Here is a 19,013-nt window from a genome sequence, read left to right as displayed (position 1 = left end):
CATCTAATTATGAAAAAAGGATACACACAATTCTGTTATTCTGCTGGTTCTGACATGAAAACATTAAACATTATCTGATATAACCAGTAAGTGCTATAGAGGAAAATCTGTCCCTTAAATCGACTATACCAGTAGCACATGCTGTGCCACTTTATACCAACAAACTTAATGAACAAAAAAAAAAAAAAAAAAGAAAAAGAAAGAAATTAGAACACTGTACACACCAATACATATTTCAGTGAATTGTTGAAGGTAGAACAGTAATTTAAATGGTATCAACCACCAGATAAACCAGTGCCATAATGCAAGGGAGTTACATTGAGAACTTCCACTGAGATATTCTAGTCTCTTTGTACAGGGTATTTGTAAATCACTGTTTCCATTAAGTGAAAATCTTAACCCCTTAATTTCATAAGATTTATTCAGCATCATTTAGTCTCACATATATTACATTTATTATCCTAATGACACCCTATTTCTTTAGCTTTCTTTCCTGATCTTTAAGTCACAGAGTCCCAGTTTTTCCTGTTTCCATAACTAAGCTTGTCTAATGCTGCATACGGATACTTGATAATGTATAATAGAGTACTGGATGGAATAATGTACAAATACTGTAGCATAGTTGGAGAAAAATTTCTAGAACTGGCAAACATTCTTACCACAAAGGAAAATACAATAAAAACACAGCAGTGTCTGTCAAAATCAGAATTGTATAACACCACTGTACTTTGTGGGAGGAAGGTATTCAAATGACTATGCTATATCTGTTTACGAAATTAATCTAGAAATGGCATCGAGGTTGACTGGAAAAATAAAATAGAAGATAAAGCAAAACAGCAGAGAGAACAAAACAAGCAAACAATTTACCTATGAGTAGACTGTTAATTTGTGCCATTGCTGTATTAAAAGTATAATTTTTCAAAGTAAGCATCGTTGTCTTTTCCTTTTGGTTCTCCTGAGCCAAATTTCTTACTCCATAATTAGCCAGAGGGCCTTCCAGGAAGTTGGGACCATCTCTGATGATGCCAGACCCCTCACAGAGACTGAACTTCTAAACATTGGTGGTGGGAGGAACCATCTGTGTCTTAAGCAGAGAGGTTACAAAGGAGATGCTGCTTGTGAGGGCAATGTTTGGATATCGAGGCTCAGGCTAGAACAGAAGACTCAGAAATGGGAATGACTGATGATATTTAAAGTCAGTGCTATTTTAGGCTCATAACAAAGTAAAACAACATGAGCCATTGTGACTGCAATCTAGAGGTCTGTGAATAAAAAATGTTCAGGGCCAAAGTGGAGGAGATGGTTACAAATGGTTTTGTAGTATAAACACAGCTGGAGACATTTTATTTAAATGAACGGAAAGGGCAGCTTTTAAAAGCAAAGCCCATCTTGAGATTCATAAAACTGCACCCATTGCAAAAGCCGTGGCCTGCAAGCACAGTAAAACATTCAGGACAGCTGGGGTTAAAGAGTCTTTCACAAATATATTAAGGAAGAAAGGCATACTGGAGAGAGAACAGGCTGCTAATAAATCAGAAAAGGGATGAAAATAATGATGACTCAAAAACGACTGAATTACTGAACTGAGGTATAGTCAGAAAAATGGTTGTGAGCACATAGCTAAGGGAAAGCAGTCTGGGTGATTAGGAAGCTCTGGATACTTTGCACATATAAAATAGCTATTGGTGGAAAGCACTGTTAGAGAATATTTGAAGTATCTGAGGCATAAATCTGAAGTCTTGGAGGAAATGTTTCTCAGCTCAAGCCAAGGTTGATCTGGTCCTTTACCATACAAGTGGTACTGATAGGGAAAACCTTAATAAGCGAAAATTTAGGAAATGTCACAATATAAGATAACTTCTGTCCTTCACCCTGCTTAGTTCAGAATTAACCTGTATGGGGAGACACCTAGTCTCCTCACAAAAGTTTGTAAGTGAAAAGAACCATTGTTAGCTTTGTTAATCAAACAAGCTCCCTTCCCCCTGGCTAGAGTAGGCAATTGAGTGAATCTAGCAAAGAACTGCATCCGGGTTTAAATTCAACTGCTTTGCTATCATGTTTTGGGTATCTGTGAAAATGCAATGTAACCAACTGAGTAAGATCAAAGCTGTAAAACCCTATAAAAGTAAGAGTTGCAGCCCAACGGAGGAGTCAATCAGGGCACCGCCATTAGGTGTGATCCATCCCCATCGATGGAGTAAACTTTTTTATTTTACTTCTATTCTACTGCCTCTCTGTGTGTCACTTGCCGTCTCCTTCCATAACAGTACTAACTGCAATTATCACTGGAACAGAGAGAGAATGTCTGTACTTGTCATAAATACCTGTGGTAAAAAGAGCTATGGAACCCCAAACAAGCAGTAATTACGGAGAAAAAAAAGTAGGAGGTGGAGCACGGAAAACAGTTTTTGGATGAAATTGTAAAAGACTGATATAATGGAAATAGGTTCATTTAATATGTTGGAGAATTTCAAAGTTAACTAGACATGCAATAGAGGAAAAAAATGACAGATAATTTTGACTCTGCACTCCTCCGTGTCATTTTCCTTTTTGCTTGATGTTATGGGCATTGGAAATGCACTTGGTACTGGCAAATCACATAGCAGGTTTATAAAAATTTTCACCAAAACCCATATCCAGACCAGAGATACATATAACCCTTCATGAGCAAATTACTTAATTTGTTGTACGTAACAGAAATCCTGACTCAGATTGAGTTTATATTTAATACAATGCCTTATTGCAAATAAAAGTGCCAGAAATAGAGTTAGCTACGAGTGCTTGGCTCTGAGTCCCAATATTGGCTCAAGGACAATTATCTCCCATTTCTTTTCTATTCCTTACTTGCTGGGCAGTGCACAGCCTGTCCATCAAGACAGCTTTCAACAGCTCCCACATCTGGATGCTTCCTCATTCACAACTGCAGAAGGAAGAAGATAACTTTGAGCAGTTTCAGAACAGTCCTGAAATTCATTTTGATTGGACAAGGTTAGTTCACATATCTAGTCCTGAAAGATCACTCTGGCCAGGATGTGGGGGAAGAACGGTAGGATGAACCTGCTGGCGTAGCCTCAGTCATGTGCTTCCTCATTCTGCAGCTAGAGATCAAATCACCCTTCCTAGAACCATGTGGATCTAGATCAAAACCAAATATAGCCAAACCCAATACTTGTCATATTTTGACAAGATATTCAGTCTCTAAGTAACTCAAGACCAGTGCTGAATCTACACATATTCTTTGTTGCCATCTCATAATTTTGTGCATTTTCAATGCTAACTATGGTTCCCAGAATGATTAGAAATGATATCGCTAGGCATAAAAGGCTTATGTGAGCCCAGTAAAAGGCATTATCCCAGTAAAATGTGAAACTTCTGGGGAACTTTCAAGAATTATCTTCAATTACATTAATTCATATGGGAAAATAGGGTTTGGTACTCAATGATTTTGACACTCATAACTAGTTCTGGAAGGAATTAATGACAAGGACCAAGATATGACTATAGAAGCTTTTTAGATGGGGCAACTGTGATAAACTTCAAGGCAACTGTAATATATCTTAATATCCACTAGATACAGGAAACTTAGAACCACTAGACTTTCTTTGACCCAGTACCCTTAACATTCATTGTCTGATACTCTTCTTACAGATTTGAGGGGTCCAGTTTAATTGTCCAGATTAGTCATTATTTCCATGAGAACAGATCCACATTATAAGATTTTTAGCCGCTAGAATTAGATAGAATATCAATAATGTGAAGATCGTGAAGGTCAAAGTTCAAATATTGGTAATAATATTTCAAAGATGGATGCACTTAGTTTAAATACAACTTTTGGTATCTGAGGCAGAATAGAAGTGAAAGATAGAGTCTGAAATCCTGATCAGGTTGGAGACAGTCCAACTAAGCTGTACACCCACTGTGAGCTCATTGAGCCATGTAGATAAACTACAAAACCTTGTAACGTTCAGACCAACTGCTCTAGAGCAGGCCTTTGTCATTTCCAACATGCTTTCACATTAATCCCACTTTAACTGAATGAAAAGGCAACTTCCAAGAACTCTGAAAGTCATTTCAGTGGTTGGCTGGTATATCCTACGAGCTAGAGATAAAATTAACCTGAGGGATACAGTGCTGGTGTTAAAATAGAAGCAGGTTTTTGGCAGTGTTTACTGGTATGTCCAGTTGACGTCACTGGATGGCCACCAAAATGCTCAACACCTTCTCAGTATTATTTCTTGATCTATGTATCAAGAGAGGAAAATATAGCTAAAACTTGCTGCTAGAAAGCCTATTTCTGTTGAATATGATGTTATCACGGATTCAGCTGCAAGTCTAAGCATGGTGAATAATAAGAGTTGTGAGCAACTCAGTGACTTCTTATACTCTCCCCAGCATGTCTGATTAGTTTGTCTTTAAGTTGCAGCAGTAAAGAGCCTATAATAGTTAGGACTATAATAATTACTAGAATGCAACCCTCCTTAGAGATGCCATCTCATTTATAATTCTCAGAGCAAGCCCCTTACATGTTATTGGTCAATTATGTATTTTTCTTGTGAAGACTTTCCCTTGTGATGTTAGTTTAAAGTTTTACTGTATGCAAATGTGTGGACACATGTGGTGCATTTATTATTTTAAATCCCACTGGGAGTCCACTGAGTGTTTGCCTGCCCCTTCCTTCTTTTTTCACCTTTCTCTTCATCTGTTGCATATTTTTTCCTTCCTCCGTCCATTATGTTTATGCATTCAGAGAAGAGTCTTCTGGGAAAATAATGGAAGGGAAAAGCTTGTGATTTATCATTACACTGTAATGGGTGCCCTGGTTCCGCTGAAGGAGGTCAGCCTCTCTTAGAGATACCACAGTCCCTCCTTATTAACATTCTGTTCCCACTAATGGCTTGGGGTAGGGCAGCCAGGTCTTAAAGGGAAGGCATTTAAGAAGAGCACTTTGTTTAATGGAAGCTGGGGGGTTTTATGGGGACGCATGGCGTCAAGCTCTCTTATGAGAGTGACACATTCACAGATAAAGAACATCTTTTCCCACCCTTGCAAAAAAACAACGGGCTTTAAAAAAGTGAAAAATCCCCTTTGCCCTCTTCTATTCAATTCTCCCCTGTTTTTCTTTTTTTTTTTTTTATTCTAAAGAGATCTCAGCAATTACTATGCCTTTCCATGCCCAATGTCTTTGCTTATTTCAGGTTCTCCATCATTTCTTAAATTTTAATAAAATTCTTTCTTGGTTTTACTTTCTTGCCAGTTCTCTTCTAAGCCACTAGTTTTATCATTGTGAAATAATGTTGTGATTAATCTCTTTGCATTTACAAAATAAAGTTCAAATTCTTTAGAGAAAGGTGAAGTGAATGAATGAGCACCACGGAATTTCAAGGTTAAACTGAAAAACAAAGGACTTAGGCGTGAAACCTTCATTTAGTGTAGAACCAAGAAGTAAGAGTGATTTTTACAATTTCATCCCTCATGCAATGAGGCATGATGACTTTAGAGAAAATGCCAATGCCATTGTCTATTTAACACACGGAAGTTCTTCCTAATTATCAATAGCCATGGTGCAACATGGCTGAGAACTGGGCAAGCAGATATGTCTGCTATTGGGTGTGATTGATTAGCACTTTCCAGAGGGGGGTTAGGAGTCAGGGGCTTGCCAAAGTCGCAGACTAACTCCAACGATATTTATAGACAGGAGATAGTCACCAGTTTTGAACAAAAATTCAAAAGTTAATCTTACATCTTGCTGTCAGTTCAGTCATCCATGTTGCTGTCTTGCTGCTAAGCTGACAGAAAATATTGATGCTGGTGTTTTTAGGCTTGTGTTTATTAAGACAAAAGTTTGGTATATATTTGGTAAATAATCTATGTACAACTGGTCTTTAATGTAGTCTTCATGTTCAGAATTCTTTGTAAAATTCAAAAGGTCTGTATTACAAAAGATTGAGAATACTTAAGCATCCATCATGTACAGATAAGTTAAATAACATTACTGTTGTAAGGTAGAATTAGATCCATTCTACCATATATTCTTCCATAAGGTAGAATATGGATCCATTAGATCCATATGTCCTCATGGAAAAGTAAAGCCAAGCCAAGCCAAACTGTTTCCTTTTAGATTAAAAATCAATTTGCAGCATATTACTTATTGACAATACTTTCTGTTTTATAGTCTCTTTTACCTTCCCAAAGTTCTAAAAAGGTAGTAAAATGTTATTAATGATCTATATTAGTGAGCTTTGCCATTTCTGGGAAACAATGACTGTGACACCCTCAATTTAAAGGAGATATTTAATTTAGTTCACAATATCAGGGAAGTTAGTCCATATCAGCAAGATCCAAATCAGGAACATCATGTGGAAAGGTACAAGGAGTAAAAATCACTCAGTTCGTTGAGTCTAGAAAATAAAGCAGGTAAACACTGCCAAAGAGGAAGAGGCCAAGGAGCAGCTATGGCCCCAAGACGGTGGTGCTTTGTATCCGACCCAGACACACCCGGAAGTGTGCTCCACCAAGCTCCTGATTGGATCCCATCCCTGTCAGATTGACAGTCCACTCTACCCACTACATGCTCTGTCCTTGTGGTAAATGGGACTGGGTAGAAATGCATTAGATAATTAGGGAAGATCATTTTCATTTGGGTTTCTTAACAAGAATTTTTTTTTTTTTTGTGCCGGGGATCCAACTCAGATCCTTGCACTGGCAAGGCAGGTGGCAGAACTGTTGAGCTAGATCCCCATCCCTGGAAAAGATTTAATCTTATAGTAAGACAGTAATTAAAATATCAAGTGCAAAAACTAAATTTAGTTTAGTCTTATAACATGAAAGCTTTGGCCTGCAAGTAGCAGCTACCATGACAATACACATGGACAGAGAGAGTGTTTTTTCCTAAGACTATTCAAAGACTCTGAAGAAGAGTGATCCATCCATCCATCTATCCACTTATTAGTCTACTATGTCATTTGTCTGTCTGTTGTTTATCTTAGCTTAAGCTGCTATAAAAACATCATAAACTGACTAAAAAAAACCCACTTATTATCATAGTTCTGAAACCTGAGAAATCCAGGATCAATTTCTAATTGGCACTCTTCCAAGCCTTCAAATGGTCATTTTCTCATTGTATCCTTACATGGTAGAGAGAGAAGGTGAGCTCTGGTCCCTAATTATATTTTGGGGGTTCTATTCTCAGGGTTCATCTAAGCCTAATAACTTTCCAGAGTCCATCATCACCACGGAGTCTTTCTGGGTTTTTTTTTGTTGTTGTTGTTGTTGTTGTTTTTTTTGGTACCGGGGATCAAACTCAGGTCCTTGTGCTTGCTTGCAAGGCAGGCAGTGGAACCACTGAGCTAAATCCCTGGTCCTACCATGGAGTCTTTCTGATGACATATTAATTTGCAAAGTCTACAACATTCAGTCTATAGCTCTATCATCTCTCTCTGAGTCTCTCCATCTATCTACCTAACTCTATCATCTATCTATCTATCTATATCTATCTATCTATCTATCTATCTATCTATCTATCTATCTATCTATCTATGTATATCTAACTATATGTAGAGAGAATTAGCTTTGTCATGTGGTTAAAATGTTCTCCATCCACACAGAATTGTTATTTGTTTTCTTTTATTCCAGTTTGAATATACTTCACATCTTTCCCTATTGCTTTTGCTACCCTCTCCTCTAGAATGCCATATTCAAATTCCTTTATGGAAGCAGGACTTGATGTTTCTGATATTAAAAATTCTGTGCAGCTCTTGCTGCAGTGAGAAGCTCTGATTCGTCTTCATTGATGGGGATGCATAGAGTCCTGAACCCCAGTGCAGTGCTCTGCCAACACTAAGGGGAGATGCCTGTCTGCACTTGACAGATAATGCAACTTGATGGTTTTTAAGATCTATTCCAACTCTAATGCTTATGGTTCTCTAGGTAGGCTGTAAATGAAGGTAGAATTGTCAAAGAAAGAAAGACGGTCCTCTTTCCCAACATGGAAAAGAAGAGAATCTCACCTGGGAAATACCTCTTGAAACTGGGAATGTCTAATGAAATTGTGTCTCAGCTTGTCTTACTTAGTCAGTGATAGTCTTCATGCATGCTATTACTTAGAAGGCATTCCTAAATTCACAAAGTTCACATAGGGTTTCATGTTACACTGCATGTTCTTTTGTGAATGCCTATTTGATGGGGAAGGATCTTTACAGAAAATGGTCAGGCTGGGATTACACAGCATCTTTCAATATGTTTTCCCCTAGAAGACATTGTTAAAGACACAAAGTTGTAGTCTAGTATAATTGAAAATAAAAAAAAAGAAGTGAGTTTAACAAAATACACTGATGTATGATAAATGTATAATTTACTTCCATTCTTGATTTAAAATGGATTTGTATTCCATTTAGTATTGCTTATTGAGTGTGAAAACTGAATTCATCTGTTACTTTTCAATCAGTTATCATCTTACCATTGAACAGAACACAATTAATTGCATGCTATTAAATAACTTACTTAATCATTGTAGTTGCCAAAAAATAATAAACTATTCAATTCTTCTCTGTATGTAATTAATAATTGTACACAATAGAAAATAATTTGACATTAGTAAGCAATTACTACTTGATTATTTCAGTTAGCAAAATCCATTACTACAACTTTCCAACAATTATGTAATTTAGTGTAGTATATTTAATCCACATGTAAGATCAAAATAAATTTTAAAATTATATTTTCCCACATAATAATTTTAAGAAATTTAAATAACTTAATTTTTAAAAGATGACAATGTCAAAAAAGGATGATCCTTGACAAATTTTACAAACTCCTATTTTTTATAAATCTTTGCTATTTTTAAATTTTGGATTTTAGACTCTATATCATGAAAAAATATTAGATTATCTATAATATGATACTATTTATACATTTAAAGTTTTAAAATTTCACTCAATTTCAATTATGCTTTTCCAGCTTTGATTTTTTTTTCATTTTTATCATCCACACAACTTGTGTTTTACTGTAGTTTTCAGCATTGAACTATATATTCAGTGTAATGTTTTACTATAAAATGTTATTGCTCTATACTTTTTTCATGTGTACATATCCTTCATCCTTCCTCTCTCCAAACTATTAGTGTCCTTAGGTGTAGGGAACTACATGTGTGTGTGTGCACCTGCATGCGTGTATGACTATGTGTGTTCTCGTATATACTTTATCTACCTGACTGATTATTACACATATGTCGGTACTGAATTTAATAATAACAAAAAATTGGATTGATTCTTAGCATGGGGCTTTGCAAAAGGTCAATGGAAGTCTTTCTGAAGAGGTTGCAAGCTTTGGACAATTTTAAAGATTCAATGACAAGGATTTCTAAAACCAGCTGTACACTATTTTCTGAATTAGTTGTTCAGTCATATCTTTGCCTCCCAAGTTTGCTTTCTGTACTAAAATCAAAGTGATTAAAAATTGAAAGTAATCAATGCTGCCACATTATCCGCTTGAGAAACCTTAAAATATCTACAGTCAAAGAAATTCAGGAGAGAATGGGATCAAGTTATCTTTCGTTTTGCTGAATGGAATAGAAGAGATGATTGAGAGACGCAGTGAATGGCTGAATTTTTTAAAAAGGCCTTATTACAGAAAAAGTCATATTGTCAAGAAAAGTAGAATAAGTGAGTTCGAAATGAGGAGGGATATTGTGAATATTTTGAGGGTCATCAATGGCAATGTGTCTTTTTTTAAAATTTAAACATTCATCGTGTACCTCACACTTCGGAGATATATTTTACATTAACGCTTTTAATCTCAATACTTTTTAAATTTTTCTTGTTCACAGTATTACTCAACTTTACGTCTTATCTCATCCTGGTCCCACACTCATAAAATCCAGTTTTATTTTAAATTCCAACACAGACACGGGGTTTAGTGAGGTTTTCACACATATTTCCTCCCTAACCTGCTCCATACACATGTTATGAGTGGAGACTCCACTCTCTACCGATGCATCATCATTTGGAAGGGCTGCTGGCTAAGTGTGTGGCTGGATCTTCTTTCTCTTCTCAAATGCAAATCTTTTCAGAAGAGCGATCTTATTTGGGTTCATTTACCTAGACGACACATAGGAAAAACTTGGTGTTTGCTGGGTGGAGGCAGCATTTGAAATAAAAACAGGAAGGGACTGAGAAATGCTAAGTACAGAGAGGAAATAACACCCAAGAGCAGTGGGATGGAACCTCATCTCTCTCTCTGGTTAGCTATTACCCCAGTCAAGCATAATTAACGATGGTGATGGAAACTGGGATTGAGATGGGATTCAGAAATGCAGAGCAGATGACCAAATCCAACCACCTCTGGCATCATTTTTTCCTATGGCCTGCTCTCTTATAACTCAGTTTCTCACAAGGAATAAGCTCTGTTCCTGGCTCCCAGCTCTGTGCCCATCACCTCCATTTCACAACGTTTCTGGCTTTGCTCAGCACTGCACACACCTCCATTTGATGATGTCAGGTATAGAACTTCACAGCTGCGTAGTTCAGAAGAGTGCAGTAGTCCTGCCCATCTCAATCTGAAAAGGTTTCCTTTTTCAATATATACGTTGACTTGTTTACACTGATGGGGTTGGTTTACTTTCTTCTTTCCATTCAGTTCGTGAGGAGCTAAAAGTGAACCGTTAGCTGTGGACTAGCTCTTCTTCCCACTCTTAGCCCTGGACGATACACTACGGTTGCCAATAGACTCAAAACTCAATGATTAGTGGGGGGAAACAGCAAAACTCTACTCCACTTAATTTTTCTTTCTAATATGAAGAGAAGGAGAAAGCTTTAACCCATTTACATTTAAAATTTAAAATTTGTATTTAAGGCACTTAACAAGGTCTTTTGCACATTGACAGCTTCCTTTTTAACTCATCCCAGACTGGGCTCTGGTATGTGTCATGTCTTAATTTGCAGAATATATGCACTGGCATAATGTTTAATTAGGCTTCGGTGTCAACTTTAAATCTAACACTATCAGCATCTAATAAAATACCAGAATCTCTTGGCTTCTGTGTGACAGATCTCCTGAAAAGAAATCTACTTTCTCTGACTGAGTCACAGAGAGAGAGAGAGAGAGAGAGAGAATAAAGAAAATATTAGAAGATATTGCACTCATTTTTATAGTTGAGATGTTCCTGTGACCATAGTTGCAAGATAGAAGATAATACAGTGAAAGTGACTGTTAAAGGAAATCAGATGTATCTTCCCTTATACGGTTAGTAGAATTTAAACCGATGGGTATAAATTAAATTTATGTATACAAGATTACTTTTCATTGACTGACATTATGAATTCAGCTGGGTCTCATTTTTATTTTCATTTTTTTTTTTAACTTTCACTTCAGGGACTAATATGAACACACAAGGTTAAGATACAACCTTGGTCTTCAAAAAGGCCACAGTTTAGCACTTGAGGTAAGATAGGTACAAAACAATAAAAGCAGGCAAGCTGTTAACTACTGATCCTGGGAAAATTGTTTAGCATTTGTTAATCTCATTATTCCTTCCACTAATATGATAATAGTAATACTAACATCAAAGTGTTGTCGGCTACATAAAATATGTATGCAAACTATTATACTTAATTCAGTGCCTAGCACATAATAAATATGAAAAATATTTTAGTTATAATAATCTATGTATTGCTAATTTTTAGGAGAGTAAAAATTGATGTAACAAATGTACGCTTGTATTCTAGCTTCTTACTGCCACAAAAGATGTGGAATGATGTGAAGAAGGGGTTAGGAGTCAAGGAGAGTTTGTCTTTATTGGGAGACATCTACTGGATGATACAGAATCATCTGACTATCTTAAGGCCCTCAGTCATACCTAGAAGTCCTTTTACTTCATAAGGTAACAGTCACAGGTTTCAGGGGCCAGGCTCTGAGTATCTCTGGCAGCTTTATTCAACTTTTCAAACGTTTTTAGAGAAAATTCAATCTGGAAATAGTGTGCCAATTTCACATTGTCAATAGGAAGAAAAGGGCTAAAGGTGTAGGGGAAGTGGGAAGGGTAGGGGAAAGGAAATAAGGGAAAAGAAAAAAATATATGAGAAAAAGAAGAAACGGAAATAAAGTACTTGTAAATAGGGAAGGGAGGAGGGGTTGAAGGGAGGGCTGGGTATAGGCAAAAAAAATGAGAACCAAGACCTGTCATGTAAAGGTGCAAGGTCCCAATGATGAATGTGACTGTACTGTGTACCTAAAATGGACCAATAAACTCAATGAGAACAAACAAACAAAAAGAAATAGTGTGCCTAATGCTTTCATCTCCCTTTCACATATGGAACCCACGTATCTCATAATATTTTTTATAGAGACTCCTAGACACCATGATCTTTTCAGAGTGCTTAATTTCTTAAGATACATTCACTTGCATTTCAGAGATGTTACAGAAGCTAGTGAAAGTGCAGTGGCACTATGTGTCATCTAGCATAAAAGCAGGGAGAGGGAGTGGCTTGACACAGGGAAGTTCGGGTTTTATGTAATACAAATGACATCATCAGTATATCTTAGCAATTAACCCAAGTAATTTCATAGCACTCCTGCTCTTACTCCAGAAGTTCAGGGTCTACCTATCTGTCTATATTTGAGCTCCAAATCTTACCTGTTTGAGCTCTAAAGACCCTAGAGGATTAAGGATTATGACATCTAGTTTTCTTTATCTTCTGTCCTCATACAAAGCAATTGATACTCTTTTTCTTTGAGAACTCTCCCATCTTAGGGAAATTACATATTCTCAGACTAGGGAGATTTATTTGGGTAGAAATGGACATTGGTGTTTCCCCCCTCCCCTCATCAACACTCTATTTTATCAGAGAAAAGTCAATGTTAGCCTTATTTCTAAACTGGAGTTTACCAATCTGTGTTGTGTGAACTATAAATGCCCTCCAAATTCTGGGGAGAGGAAGGGACCTTTATCTCAACTGATTGCTGCAAAACAAAAAACCAAAAAAACCAAATAAAAAAACCCTATAAAATAGCTATTTAAGATCCCATTCACAGAAAAGGTAAAGTGTCTTAGAAAAGTGAAGTGATGCATGCAAATCTCCATAGTACACATAGAAGAAGAATTTGATTCTAACTCTTCGATTTTTTTTGCTTATTCCTTTAACATCTTGTATTACAGAAAAAGTCACAGAAAAAGCTACTTTTCCAGGCAGGCCATAAGGCCTTGCTTGTTTCAGAGAGATCAAAGATCATGGTAAGTTGTCTTAATTGTGATATATACATACACATGGACTTAAATATGCTGGGAGAAGTCTAATGAATCAGTTTAAAATTGGGGCAGGAGTCACATACTAACTAATGTGCCTCCATCAGTCTTCATACATCAGTCTTTTATATATAACTCAGAAATTATAGGTAAAATGTTCAGTTGCTAAAGTTATAACTTCTCTCTACCTTTAGGAATCTCTTGTAATAGTGTCAGGACTGAGTCACTTTTTCTACCCACTTTGGTGCATCTTGTATTTGAGAAGTGTGCACGCACACACACAGATACAGACACACACACACACACACACACATTTCTGTTACGTTTCCTCTATAATTTCTGCAGTGCTCTCATTCACTGGGCTACAGGGCTCACCCTAAATGTTCAGCCCATCTGCTCAGGGAATGATGCCTTTGCCACAATTATTTAATCATATTACAGCAAATATCAAATATAGCATGAATGACAAGGGTGAGACTACTCAAAGGAAAAGAAAACAGGAGGACTCAACACAAAGTCTAGTGCCAAATATGTGTCCTATGTGTAAAATATACATTTATAGCTTTGGGAAGCAATGGAAGGATAACTTTTAAAAATGATGCCGAGAGTTCTGACATACTGGCTTGACTGAGAAAAATTGTGGTTCTGAACAAACTGTTCAAGATAACCTGGTGCCCTCGGGGGAGGCCATGCATTTGCGGTAACATACTGCTTGCAAGAAAGCATGGGTTGGAAAGTAATGGATTCACCAGTATTTTCTATTCAGAGAAGTAGTGTTTGTAAGTTGAATTTGAATATCTTTAGATAGAACTTGCACTTTCTACTTGCCTGCTATCCTAACTTCTTCCCGCATTTAAGTTGCCTGCCTGAAATCTGAACACAAGTGTCAGCAATGGGCTCATTATCTTCGGTTGCCTTGTTATAAGGATTTCCAAGCTTTGATAGCTTCTATGATCAATCCTGTTTCCTCACAAGGGGGAGACCAGGTAAGGTGGGCTTTCTCATCTGCAAGGTATGTGTGAAGTACATCTAGCAGGGCTGACTACATGACCTGGGAGGCTCAGTACAAAATGAAAACACCAGCCTTCTTTTTAAAAAATGATTCCAAATTTTTTTTTAAAAAAAAAGGTAGCAGAAGGTCGAACAAAGCTGTAGGTCCTGCTGAGGTGATACGCTAGGCACCTTTCCAGGCTGGAAACCCAGGAGGAGGCCTTGATGCTAAGGGCTGAGAGGCTGTCCTTCCTTTCTCTAGATTTTCCAGTGCACCAAGGTTTCCCCATCCCATAATCATCCTGCTCGAATGGGAGAAAGGTGGGGATCGTCTTTCTAAAATTACCTACCAAGAAGAATAAGCCAACTTACTGAGTTAAGGTTTCACTTAACAGGACAAATAAGGAACAGTAGTCTTTTCTTCTCAATAATTTCTGGCAAATCTCCTGGCTTACTGAAAGCAAAACCTCAACAATATCATCACCATTTTAATCACTAGGGTCATATAATACATCATTTCTTTATTGTCACTTTACTGTGTGCAAACATAAAAGAACCTTTACACCTATTGATCTTATACTTCCCATTTATTATAAAAATGGGAGCTTAAACAAGCCAAAAAGCAATGGATTATGCTATAAAATGGCATAGCAAGAGAGCTTGATATCTTTTTGTATTAAGAATTGCAAAAGTAACCAGAAATCTTTCCTGGAAAAGAGAGCTTTCAGTTAAGCTAGAAAACGGATCACAAATTTTTATCTCTTCTCCTCCCACTACAATTATGTACATTTTAAAAATAAAATGCAGATCTATTAACTCAAAAGAGAGAAAAAACATGGTACTAGATGAAAGATATAGACGGTATATTGAAAAGAGAAAGGAGATGAACTACTTTGTAATTTGCTCAGCAGAGTAAAAATATCCAAACTCTAGTCTTCCCTGCAGGAGTAAAGAAGAAGCCACTCTACTGAAACTTTAAAACCTTAGACGGTTTTGGAAATTGGAGACATTCCTTACTCCTGAAGGTGGAGATCGGAAGGAAGTGAAACAGAAAGATTGCTTCAGAGTAAAATTGAAATCCAGTGCATTGCTCACGTCTCTTCCACCCTTTGCTTACAGATGATTACTTTCTTCTCCTTTCCGGAAGATAAGATGCTTTACTCTTTAAAGAAAATGAAACGGAGTTTCTAGGTAAGGAAATGTGAGGCTCACTAAGGAGAAAGGAGAATGTGGCTCACTAAGAAAGGTGATTAAGTGAAAGTATTCACTCTGACCTATGAGTTTCCTCAGGCTTTCCAATCCCTTCACTTTCCAGAATGCAGGCAGCTTGGATCCTCCAGGAAGGAGATTGGGAGCTCCCTCTTTAGGAAAGCAATGGTTAAACGGGAGCAGAATCCAGTCTTCATACTGTGAATCACAATAATCATCCACACCTCCCAGGTACACAGAGCTTCTAATAACCCTCACTTATAAATGGACAAAATTTCCAACTGCACAACTTACTGTATGAAAGATTTATTTTCACTTGCCATTTCAGAGGTTTAAATACGTGATCAGCTGGCTCCCAGGTGAGAACATTATGGGGGAAAGCGCATGGAGGAACAAAGCTCTTCACTCCACGGTGTCTAGGAAACACAGTAGAGGACCTTTGCCAAAGAGGAAGGGGCTGCTTGATGTAATACCCAAGGTCACGGGACTATGGTCCACCTAGACCGAGATGAGTGCTTTGCTAATTCCCTAGGTGGCTCCCAAGCCAATCATATTGACAGCGTAGCTTAACTGTCACATGGACTGTTGAAGGTCACCTTAAATTTTATCTAACTTTATAGACAAAATAAAAATCAACAAGTACACAAAACCAACAAGTAGGAAACTAACACAATCACAAGCAAGCTTTTAACAGCCCTCAGAGAAGTGAGAAGCTATATTGCATTGATTAACCTTAAACAGGATGATATTAAAATTAAAGAGTCAGCAAGCAAGAAAGAGCTTTAGAAAAGTAAAAATATAGTATTAACAGTAGAAAATAAGAAGAGTTGTAATATAAAACAGAAATTTGCATATACTACGGTTGCAAATCTCTACTCTTGAGCTTCTCATCTGATTACATCACAGAAGCTTAGATTTGTTTTTCTTCTTCCTATGTTTTCTTCCAATAAAATACCTGATAATCTTTGCCTGAACTCTCAGGGTAAGAAGAACATATTGATTTTTATCACTTCCCAATTTTTCCATAGGTCCTGATAGCAAATGTCAGAACCACGGTCTTCATCTTTCATGTCTCTTTAGACACCGTGCACCTTCTTTTAAGGGCCACATATAAGGAGCCTTTTCACAGTCTTTCCACACTGGAGCTTGTTCTCACTGTTCTTATTACCATCTTTTGTTTGCTTATCTGTTTCACTTGAAAAAACATCTGCGCGCTGTGTGACCAGAGAACACGGTACATCCTTTATCCATATAAATGTTTATAATAAACCACAACTAGCTCTCAATCAGAATGGAATCTTAGTAATTGTCCAGGAATATTAAGTGTCAAAAGAGAAAGGCATTTATCTTGCATTTATCCAGTACCTAGTGTATAATACATAACAGACATTCATTACACATTTATTAAGTAAATGAATGAATGCTATATGACATCAAACCATAGTTAGAAGGTGATCATATTTTCCAAATAGAGATGCTTAGCCCCACCTCTAATGGCACCTTCCCATCATTTATATGGCAAAAGAGGATGACATGGCAGCAGTGGGAAAGTGGGCAGTAACATTAACATGGGCACTGAAATCATATCAGCGAAGGTCAGAAAGAGAGAGGCTGTCCATGTGATTTAGCAGTAGGGCACCGTCGTTATCATGCACATCACAGCACACTTTTGTGAGGGAAAGAGGGTGATAAAAATAATAGTCAGGTATTGATTGATGTAAATAGACACAAACCATGAATATTGCAGGCAATCAGGAGGTATGAATCACCTTATTTAGAGTTTTCTTATATGGATTATTTTAGATCAATAATAAAATTAGAATAACTTTCACCAGACTGCTCTTAAATTATAACTTGGATTATTATAAAAAGATTTTTCCAGCATTTAAAAAATTGATAAGAAGACCTCTGTATGATTTTAGTTATCCCAGGAACGAAAAGTTAAAAAAGTTTAATGACAGGAGCATGATTTTCAGGAAAACGTCCGTGAGGATTTGGTGCACTCGGCAACATTTTGTCCTTAATACGCCTGGTGCTTCGTCTAAATAATTCCATGTCTGAACCTGGGTATGGGGCTAAGGTCAGAGCCTTTCTGTTCCCCCTGGCTTCGACTCCTTATTATATATATGTTTTCTCTTCTCATGACCCTTTATGTTTTGTTAAAGGAGCAATGCACTCTCACTCATCAAATCCACGCCCCGTGTAAAGGGGCTCCAGGAGGCTGCAGGAGGGCCAGCACCTCCAAACAGGCTGGGTGAGGGGCTGCCAGGTGATGAATGGATGCGTGTAGAACGAGGTAATAAACCAGCACCCCAGCCATGTAATCTTCCATTAAAATGAAATGCATACCAGGCATGTGGCTTTTCTGCAGCTCGTACCCTCTCCCATAGAAGATCATGAATAAAAGAGGAAAGTGTACCGCTGACAGACGCCAGCATGCATAAAGGACACTTCCTATAAAGGCAAAGCTCCGGCTAACAGATGGACTAAAGATGTGAGCTGCAGAAAGATTTACCAATCTAAATAATTCAAGGGAATGTCGTATGGCACACTAGCGCTTTTGGAGGGAGCCAGCAGAAGGTGCAGATGGAAAGGCAGGCCGAGCCTTTCCCATAAACCCATTACGAACAGTGCTTGTCTGAGCGACGGTATGTCGCAGAAGGCCCAGGGAGAGGCCAGCAAATGAGAAATTTGCTTCTAGACTTTGTCCCACAAGGTCAAGAGCATATTTAATAGTGAAGGTTGAAGCATTCATGAGACTGAAAAGGGGTGTTGTGTGTTCCATTGCGCATCCTCCTGCTTTCTTCGAAACTCTCCTCTCCTCAGATTTTTGTCTTGTGAGCACTAAAAGCATGGAAGGTGTTGTCAAAGATCTTTGAGAGGTCTATCAGGAATCTTTTTATTTCTCAGTCAGGCACAAGTTCTAAGCTCCAAAGCCAAATTACAGGTGGGAACCTTGCTTTCAGTAACTATTCCTTAGAAACATATAACTGTATCTTCTGCCCTGGGGCTCTGTGGATACTTGTTGTCCGTGCCTGCTCATGTAATCTTAAATCCTATACTTTGCATATTTGTGTACTTAACCTGGCTTGCATAACCTATTATTTATATGCAACTTGACAAAAAGTCTCTTCCTCACCCACTGGGCCATTGTCTAAACAGATACTCAATAAACACTTCTTGATGATGAAACTCTTTCAACAAAAAGGAGTCTTCCCTTAAGCGCCTCCACACCTGGCAGGACTGTGCCAAAAAGGTCAGCAGCCACAGCAAGAGAAGCTGTGATAGGTGACATCACACAGTGTGTTGCAGTACTGCTGACCCCGTCAGAGGAGAGCTAGTCCATCCCAGCTTGCCTCTCAGGAGCTGGGACACCCACCCAAGGGTAAGCCTTTACTCCCATACTGCAAAACAGATAACTTAGCACAGTAATTTCTAAGCTGTCTTTCAGCTATATTTGGAAAGATAAAGGACTTTCAGGTACATATTTCAGACATTCAGGCAATGTCTATCCATGGTTCACAAGCTTTCCTACAATATCTATGACTGAGACTCAAGTATCATGGAGTTAAAAAAA

At 37.6% G+C, this 19,013-nt stretch overlaps 1 long non-coding RNA gene across 1 annotated transcript in view; it reads left to right on the top strand.

Moving 5' to 3' along the window:
- The window catches only part of LOC104853552, a 37,073-nt gene extending 18,240 nt beyond the window's left edge, over positions 1 to 18,833 (top strand). Inside the window, exons 4-8 of the long non-coding RNA XR_777818.1 lie at positions 2,856 to 2,988; positions 13,151 to 13,225; positions 15,347 to 15,418; positions 15,543 to 15,667; positions 17,602 to 18,833. This is a non-coding gene — a long non-coding RNA (uncharacterized LOC104853552). The remainder of the gene's footprint in view (positions 1 to 2,855; positions 2,989 to 13,150; positions 13,226 to 15,346; positions 15,419 to 15,542; positions 15,668 to 17,601) is intronic.
- The last annotated feature ends 180 nt before the right edge of the window (positions 18,834 to 19,013 follow it).

This window comes from Fukomys damarensis, unplaced genomic scaffold, assembly GCF_012274545.1.
Source record: "Fukomys damarensis isolate Sample0158 unplaced genomic scaffold, DMR_v1.0_HiC HiC_scaffold_19, whole genome shotgun sequence".
NCBI lineage: Eukaryota > Metazoa > Chordata > Mammalia > Rodentia > Bathyergidae > Fukomys > Fukomys damarensis.
This window is presented reverse-complemented; position numbering and strand designations above follow the sequence as displayed.